Source organism: Chlorocebus sabaeus, chromosome 8 (genome assembly GCF_047675955.1).
Source record: "Chlorocebus sabaeus isolate Y175 chromosome 8, mChlSab1.0.hap1, whole genome shotgun sequence".
NCBI classification, from domain to species: Eukaryota; Metazoa; Chordata; class Mammalia; order Primates; family Cercopithecidae; genus Chlorocebus; species Chlorocebus sabaeus.
This window is the reverse complement of record NC_132911.1, coordinates 34,526,565-34,536,053: the sequence shown is the minus strand read 5'-3', so window position 1 is coordinate 34,536,053 and position 9,489 is coordinate 34,526,565. Positions and strand designations below refer to the sequence as shown.

Genomic DNA, 9,489 nt, shown 5'->3' with positions numbered 1-9,489 from the left:
ACCATCAAAGTAAAAGATGCAGCTCAGTACCTCACTCCCTGGCATTGCCACAGGGCTCAATAATCTATAGATCATGTAATAATTTCATTTAGCAGCACAATAAAAGTCAAATTAGTTTCCATAAGACAGTTATGTATGATAATCTGGATTACTGTGGCCTCCTACTGACTGTATTAGCATTGTAATGTTATTTCTGCTTCTGGGATTCTGGTGGAATTTTTTCTTCAGTTTATATTTATTGAATCATTATGAAAACTGAGTTCTCAATGTCTTGAAGAAAGAGATTTATAAAAAAATTAATGTGCAGTGATAATGATCTTAACTTCCAATGCATCACTTTTCTTTCCTTTAAAGTAGCTACTTTAACTGCTGGGTTTTCAACGTACTTGAAAATGTGGCACTATGAGTTGGAAGCTGAAAACTAATGGCTAAAGCCTGTGCCTCTATCCCTTACGGCTAGTCTTTGCCAGAGGCTTTCTCATCTCCTACAGTGGTATTCTACAGGTATATGGCAATGGAGAGTCCACTATTCTGTCTGCATTTCAGAGTACTTGGCCATGATTCCCAGTCTTCTATGTCAGTTCCTCCCGTACTTTATTTCTGGGTTTTGGCATCAAAAAGAAAGAAAGAACATAGAGGGGTGTGTGTGTGTGTGTGTGTGTGTGTGTGTGTGAGAGAGAGAGAGAGAGAGAGAGAGAAATATATATATATATTACACACACACATATATAACACACACACACACACACACACACACACAACAGTTTCATGGTCAAGTATAGCACGATGTATCCTACACGACAAATAAGAAACAAGGTCACTTTTAATAGGATTAATCTGCTGTGTCTTGATATTTCTGAAACATTACATTCATACATCTTAAGACCCTTTGGTAATATATAGTTAGCTGTGTAGCTATCTTTCAAACTGACCTTTCTTTTAAATATTTGCAGGACTTATCAGGATGCAGTTATTGCTAGAGAGGGTGACAATTAGGAGAGCATTCCATCTTAGGAACAAAAAAATCGGTCCTGTGGAGTTTCAGTATCAGACTTATAAAACTCACAAATATAGACTCATATTCAGCCCACAGTTAGTTAGTTTGTAATTTGTGAACATCAGGCCATTCTCTCTGCTTCTGCTCTTACCGAGGAGCTCCTGCTGGCTGGATTGCTCATCTCCATGCATCGGTACATCCTTAAAGTGTTTTTTCACCCTTCTTACTTGCAGCTGACTCACTTCAGTTCACCAGACAGCATAGTCGCCATATCCTGTTATCTTAGAGCTGCCGTGTGTGTCCAACTCAGCAAAGTTATGCACCGTAGAACATCATTCAGGCCTGGGAGACAGGGCTTGGTAGCAGGAACCCACTGTGAATGATACTTTTTGGACATTTTTCATTAGGCACAGAGGAAACTAAAGCAGTAAAATACACACTGTGCTTGCTACTCAAGAGATACTTATGTTAGAAATGGAAGGGCATAGAAAGTGGTAAAGGAGGGAAGAGAAGAAAGAAGCCACGAAGGAAGGAAGGAAGGAAGGAAGGAAGGAAGGAAGGAAGGAAGGAAGGAAGGAAGGAAGGAAGGAATGAGAGGAGAGAATTAAAGAGGGAAAGAGGAACAGGAAAGGAGGGCAAAACAGAACAAATTTACAGCAAGAAACCTGACTTTATTCTTCATTTAAGATTTTACCCTCTTAGAGAACTTAACCTCCCAGAAAGAAAACACAACACAAGAAACACAAAGCAACACAAGGCAGTGCTTCAGCATGATTCTGGAAAGTGTTTCCTTTATTCACAATGCACATAGATAATAACAAAATTGATAAGAAAATACAATTGAAATCACATCATGAAATTAGTTATATTCAGTTTACTTAAAATTAAACATGTAAAAGAACATAAATACAAACTATATATAGTGAGCAGCATTAATGTGAAATGTTGATTTTTTATTTATTTTATTTTGGTTTTTTTTTGAGATGGAGTCTCCCTCTGTTACCTAGGCTGGAATGCAGTAGCATGATCTTAGCTCACTGCAACCTCTGCCTCTTAGGTTCAAGTGATTCTTCTGCCTTGGCCTCCCGAGTAGCTGAGATTACAGGCATGCACCACCACACCTGGTTAATTTTTGTATTTTTGGTAGAGACGGGGTTTCATCGTGTTGGCCAGGCTGGTCTCAAACTCCTGACCTGAAGTGATCCACCTGCCTTGGTCTCCGAAAGTGTTGGGATTACAGGAATGAGCCACCATGCCTGGCCTGAAATCTTGCTTATTAATGACTGGTGAAATCTTTAGTCAGGGGCATTTGTAATGAATTCTCTTTGTTTTAGTCCATTCTAAACCTTATTCTGGTTCAGTTTCATTTGTCAATTATCTGTGTTGTCTTTGTTTTTGCTAAAGTGCATTTTAGCAAAATGTAAAAGCCGTGATTGTGGCTTTTAAAATAAATGCAGAGAATTCTCAATCTGCAATTGCAAAAAAAAAAAAAAAAAAAAAAAAAATCAGAATTTCAGGATAGCGATGCTTCATCAATTATAAACTCATAGCCCTACTTATCTCTCTTCTGATTTCTTATTTTATGTCAGAAGCTTTGTTTCTTTCAATGCCCTCACTACAAAATGACTGCTACAGGTGCTCGTTATCATTAAATGACAGCTCTCTCTCTGCTTTGCTCTGGGATGTGATGGTTGAAGATATTATACAAACTTCCTTGTCTTTTTACAGGAGGAAAATAATTTTCAACTTTAGTATTAACTGCAAAAAAAAAAAAAAACCCACACCATTAAGCAGAAGTCAATGACTTGATGCAACTTTCCCTCCCAAATTGCTAAATTGCAAATTAATTATTCGCTTCCCTTTTAACATTTCCTCTCCACCTTCCAGTAAGCAGCTCTGTTTGCACCAGTGGTTTTTCTGTTCAGAATTTTTATGCCTCAAATTGTGGGTTACCTTGTTTTGGGACAACAGTGATTTAATGTAGAAGGCATGATGTGAGGTGCACTCCCATTGGTCTTTTAGGTAAAATAAGTTATTCAGAAGTCATAAAATGTGCCATTAATTACCATTAATGACAATTGATGTTGGGTTCTGATGATTTTGAAAAAGCAATGCAGCAATTAGTCAGAATAAGGAATTATTTTTGGTGTTACTCTTCCAGCTGACTCAAATTCTGCATTTCTTGTTTTTAATAAAAATGCAAACTTCGTGAAACAATATGGTGAAACAAGGTTAAGGATCATGTACATTCTATAAAAAAATTAATTTGTTGTAGATTAATATGAATTCTGGTTTTTAATATTTCTGTCTGATTCTCCAAAATTCTTAGGAGATAAACACCTTGGATAGGGAAATGTTCTACCCCTGAAAGGAACATTTGAGATATCAAAACTGAATTGTTGTTCTAACCCAACAGTGGTAATTAGTATCACCTAGTATATGAAAAGTACACATTCCTGGGATTCTGTTTTCAGAGATTCCCATTCAGTAAGTCAAAGGTTGAGCACAAGAATTTGCATAGTAAAAGAGTTGCACAGTTTATACTGATTCACATACTTCATTGATCATACTGATCTTTTCCCTAAGTTTATAGCCCTTACTATGAACAACTTATAGAATGGAAGCCAGGTATATTATATTTCAGTAATTGTCACTGAAGGAAAAATTGTGACTGTATCATCACTCCTGTATTGTCACACCCTCAGGATGAAATATTAAGTCAAAGATAAAGACCCATGCACAGATGAGATGATCTAGATTTGGACAGCGTTGGAGAGTCAAAGAATTTAACTGGTACAATTTAATGTGGTACAAGTAGCATATATAATCACAGCCTTCATGGGAACACGGATTAGATGGTGAAAAGTAGGTTAACATCCGGGGAGAGAGGCAGAGAGGTAGAAGTCAAGGTAACTGTGAGGCACAAAATGCTACAGGGAATATCCAGATGTCAATATATGCAAGCAATACCCTTACAGCAAAATTCCACAAAATGGGCACTGTTGCTCCATCTAACCTGCATAAGTGCTTGCTGCTAGGGCAGGACCCCCTGCCTATCCCTGCCCCCTATTTTTTAAAGGGACCTCAATTTGAGAGATTGCTGCAGGATCAGTATATTGAGTTAGATTTTCACAAATCAAACATCACGTTTGATCTCTGTTTACATCTTGTAACACAACTAAACAATATTAAGAGTGAAAATTTGGAACAGATGAAGAAAATAACATTAACATTGTACTGAAAAGCTTAAAATAAGATTTTATAGTAGATGGTTCTAAAATTGGTAACTTAATCAAAACACATGATACTTTCAAGGAAAATTGGTAAAATTTACTAATAGCCAAAAGTAATTTATAAAAGGCTTAGAAATCAACCATTAAAGGAAAGGAAATGAGAGATAGAGCAATGTCAGAGAATAGAACTCAACCAAACCACAGGCTCAAGCCCTCTACATTCACCCGTACTAACCTGACACATCAAATAGGTATTTTTACTAAACTAGAATCCCCTCAAAGAAACAAAAATCATAAAATAAACTATTCGGAATCAAGACCAAAGCTGTGAATTCATTGACGAAAATCCTTTATTACATAAGTCCTATACTAGGTGAAAGAGTTTCTGATTTTATTTTATTGTTACCTTTATTGGGTTGGAATCAAATGGACAGCTAAAGCAGTTGTATCCAATTCAATTCAATATATAATTAAATGTGTATCTATTATATGCCAGTCACTTTGTTAGACATTAGAGAACACAGATGAATAAAATGACATTTCTTCTTTGAGGAGTTCTTAATCTGGAAGAAGAGACAGAATAGTAAACAATTAGCTGTGACATAACATGCAAACTGCACAATAGAAGCCTGATCCTAGTGCTGTGGAAATAATTACACATTGTCTAGGGAAAGACAGGGAGGTGGGAAGGGAAGTCCACAGGGAGTGAGTGACATTAGAGACTCTGAAGGATGAAGGAGTTTCTCCAGGTTAGCACAGAGAAGAGAGGGACGGAGGGACGGGAAAACCCCAGGAATGGAGAAAGCATGGAGTGAGTAGAGCATTCCAGGAGTCGCGACCCAGCATCTAGTGTGGTGACAGTGAAGGTTGAAAAGGTAGATTGCGACCAGGTTGCTGTGGTTCTCTGTCTTCAGTGTGGCCGCGGGGGCAGGGTGTGGGGCACATAGGGGATACAGATTTGGAGGATTTGGATCTGCATTCTTTCTCACCACTAATAGCACTGTGATCTTTGACAAGTTATTTCTTAATTGTACTTCAGTGTCCTCATCTGAAAATTGAGAATGATAAAAACAATCTCAAACTCATGGTATGGTTTTAAAGAGATAGTGAAATGAAGAACTTAGAACAGGGCCTGTCACCTAGAAGTGAGACAGAAATAATATATGGTGGTCGTAGAATAACAGACAAATCCAGGCAACAGTTTTACATGATTAGAAAAAAAAGAAAAGAAAAAACTGTTGAAATAACTGCACAAGCTAGAGGCTGATAAAACCATGAAAACCAGGGTGTGGACTGTCATGTGCAACCATGTGAAGAGACCACCAAACAGGCTTTGTGTGAGCAATAAAGCTTTTTAATCACCTGGGTGCAGACGGGCTGAGTCAGAAAAGAGAGTCAGTGAAGGGAGAAAAGGGTGGGGCTGTTTTATAGGATTTGGGTAGGTAAAGGAAAATTACAGTCAAAGGGGGGTTGTTCTCTGGCAGGCAGGAGTGGGAGTCACAAGGTGCTCAGTGGGGGAGCTTTTTGAGCCTGGATGAGCCAGGAAAAGGAATTTCACAAGATAATGTCATCACTTAAGGCAAGGACAGGCCATTTTCACTTCTTTTGTGGTGGAATGTCATCAGTTAAGACAGGGGCAGGGCATTTTCACTTCTTTGGTGATTCTTCAGTTACTTCAGGCCATCTGGGCATATACATGCAAGTCACAGGGGATGTGATGACTTGGCTTGGGTTCAGAGACCTGACATGGACCAATCTGGCTAAAAACACTGGATGCAACATGGCCCTGGACTTAACCTAGATTTTCACGCAGGACCTCATTATCCACTCATTAACATCCTAGATCACACACCCACCCGTGCCATGATAGCTCTGGGAACATTTTTATTTGGTGTAAAAATGGATGACAACACAGTTCCGAGAAATCTCCACCCTTTTCCAGGAATCTTCATGAGTAATTTACCCCTTGGTTAAAGAAACCCATAAATCTGGAAGCCCCAGGCGCCATTGCCCAACTCTCTCTTGAGTACACCTACACTCCCTTTTCTTGAGTATGCACTTTTTGCTTTGCAATAAATCTCTGTACTTTCGCTATTTTCCAAGTTGTCCTCGAATGCTTTCTCACTGTGGTGTCAAGAGCCTGGACACTGGCTTGGATCGAAGTCCTACTGGTGTCTGGGGACCTTCCCTACCTAGCTCACCAGTATCAGAAGTATACTAAATAATGTTAACTACTGTCAAAATATTTTGGTGGTAAAGAACTTGGAAGGCAAGATGGAATGATGATTAATGGCCTGGACTCTGGTGTCAGACAGACTGGGAAAGTATTTATCTTTTGCCATCCATAGAACCTTGCAAGTGTTACTTAACTTCTCTGTACTTATAAATTACCAATCATTGTAAAGTATCACAATGTGGTTTTGAGAACCGAGAAAGTCCAACACTTAGCAAGTACTCAGTGAGGTTAGCTGCTGTCCTTTCAGAGTCATGAAAGAAGAGATGAGGGTCTGTGTGGGTTAGGAAGGAAATTAGATGTATTTGGCTCCTGTAGAAAAACATGATAAGAAAGCAACAATAAGAGTAAAATGTAAATAGTTTAATTTGGCATTTGGAAGCAAATGGCTAATGCTTTGTGGTGGTGATCGATGGTGGTGGTGCTATGTGTGTACATGTGTGTGTGTTTCCTTAGAAAATACAGCTTTTAACTGTTTTTAAAAGAGATGGTCATTTGTGGCTTTTGCTTGGTGGATACACTGGCTTCGAGTCTTTCCATTCTTCCAAGCATAATTTCCACAATCAAGCAGAGCCAAAAATCTCTCTCAATGCAGTCAGAAGCAGGACTCCTGACTCTGAGCATTCAAAATGCATTTAGCCTATGAAGCTGTTTGGCATAGCCACTGATTTCAAATGGCAGAAGCCACGGTTTGCTAGGATGGGAGAGGCAGCAGCATGAGGAATCTAGCCAGAATGCTCTCTAGAAAGAAATCTAACTGGCATGCTAAACCATTGATGTATTTGTTTGTTAAAAGGCACTTTGAAAATAATATATTTGAACGATCACAAATCATTCTTGATTTTGATTAATCTGTTGTTTTTCAAATGAGGAAAAGGAGTTTCAGACATGTTAGGTAAATTTGCCCAAAATTTCACAATAAGTCAATAGTGGAATCTGTTTGGTTTCCACATTCTTTGTATACATTCTAAAACATCTTTCTGCGTGCCCAGTAAGGTAGTTGTTGCGGGCAGAAGTATAATTTGAACCATATGCTTTCCAAATGGAAGTAAACCACAAGGCATCACTCTACCTTCCTGGTCATAACACTGATTTAAATGAGTAACTCTGACTGTGCTTTAGTGATGGCTTTACAGAAGCAACTTTCAGTTCATGTGTACATTTCCCTGGAACATTATTAGTAAAACTGATCACTTCTCAAATTTGAGGAAATAAAGGCAAGCCATGAACTCATATAAGTAAAGCGGAAGACTGTCACCTCCTTCAGTCCCATAATCCTACCCTATCCTTAGAGGAGCAGGAGCTGCCTTTAGGCTCTCAAGACACTGATCAGCATCCTGCCTTGCCATTCTTGAATTGTTTCTATTCCGTCTCAGGGCATCGATCCTTAAATTTGCTTCGATTGTCTTAATACCATGGCAAGACCCACTTCAAGTCCGATACATAAAATTCTTTAAATTAAAAAAATTGAGTTGGAAGATGTAGAAGTCTGTAGATGTGTGATGTGGATGTATATGTAGTGATATGGGCAGGGGACAAAGGGATGAGGGAAGGGCAACTGCAGCTGCAAGCTTAATCTAATCTGCCAGCCCCCATTAAGACTCTTCCTCTTCCTTTCATTTCCAGGACTTGAAGCTTGGAAATATCAGGGTTAAGAGACGCCAAAAATTTGGTGGCACAGGCGGAACATAAGAAACAGTAAGGAAAGAGAAAGGAAAGCCATTCTTTTTTTTTTTTTTTTTTTTTGCAGCGCCTCCTTCTGTCACATAGGCTGGAGTGCAGCGGTGCAATCATGGCTCACGACAATCTCTAATTCTTGAGCTCAAGTGATCCTCCTGCCTTGGCCTCCTAAATAGCTAGGAATACAGGCATGCACCACCATGACCGTCTAATATTTTAATTTTTCATAGAGACAATGTCTTGCTTTGTTGCCCAGGCTGGCCTCAAGTGTCCCTGCTGCCTCGATCTCCCAAAGTGCTAGGATTACAGGCGTGAGCCACCACACCTGGCCAAAAGTAATTCTATTTGTTGTATTTTCATCCTTAAATTCTGTCTCTCATCTGTAAACATCCTTGTATGATCATGTGATGGCCCACGTGTCCCCAGGCTCATTAACCTATGCAAACTTTGCTTTGATATAAAGCAAATAAGTTCGTTTGGACTCTCATGCTACCGTCCATGGAAGAAAACCTACAATCTCATCTCCTTTTCCTTTGGGATACCAGGTATTTTGGGAGGGTTTACAGTTTCTTTCCCAATTTTTTTCTCTTATCTCTTGTTTCTGATTCATCCTTGTTTAATTTTGACTCATCTTCTCTGTTCCACACCCCTTAGCTCTTCTCAAAGTTACATTTGGGGTGCTTAAAGTTTCTTTTTTTTTTTTGGAAATGGAGTCTTGCTCTGTCACCCAGGCTAGAATAGGGTGCAGTGGCACAATCTTGGCTCACTGCAACCTCCGCCACCTGGGTACAAATGAGATTCTCCAGCCTCAGACTCCCAAGTAGCTGGTATTACAGGCGTGTACCACTACGCCAGGATAATTTTTTGTATTTTTAGTAGAGACAGGGTTTCACCATCTTGGCCAGACTGGTCTCGAACTCCTGACCTCTGGATCCACCTGGCTCGGTCTCTCAAAGTGTTGGGATTACAGACTTGACCTAGCGTGCCCAGCCAGGTGCTTAAAGTTTCTTGACTTTTAAAAATGTCACTCACACGTGTGTAGCAGACTTTTTGATGAAGATCAAGAGTAATGAAAAGGACTGCACACAGTCATCATAGAGTCAACAACTTGAAATCTAGCATTACCATACCTTTTCTCATGAAATCCTCAGGCATCCTCACCTCCATCTCCTGGCTGTCTTAGCCCTTCAGATTCCTGGTCTTTGTGCAGGGCTAACCCGGCCTCCTCTCACTGGTTTTTGTGTCTTCTCCCCGTTTATAGGTTTTTTCATCCTCTCTTTCCAGCAATGCCTAGAAAAAAATAAAATTTTTTCCCTTTATTTTATTATGCATCGTGCTTTAGCTTT

General features: G+C 39.4%; 1 long non-coding RNA gene across 1 annotated transcript in view; it reads right to left on the bottom strand.

Moving 5' to 3' along the window:
* Positions 1 to 5,079: 5,079 nt before the first annotated feature.
* LOC140712299 (uncharacterized) overlaps positions 5,080 to 9,489 on the bottom strand; it is a 91,393-nt gene continuing 86,983 nt past the window's right edge. Inside the window, exon 4 of the long non-coding RNA XR_012093829.1 lies at positions 5,080 to 5,278. This is a non-coding gene — a long non-coding RNA (uncharacterized lncRNA). The remainder of the gene's footprint in view (positions 5,279 to 9,489) is intronic.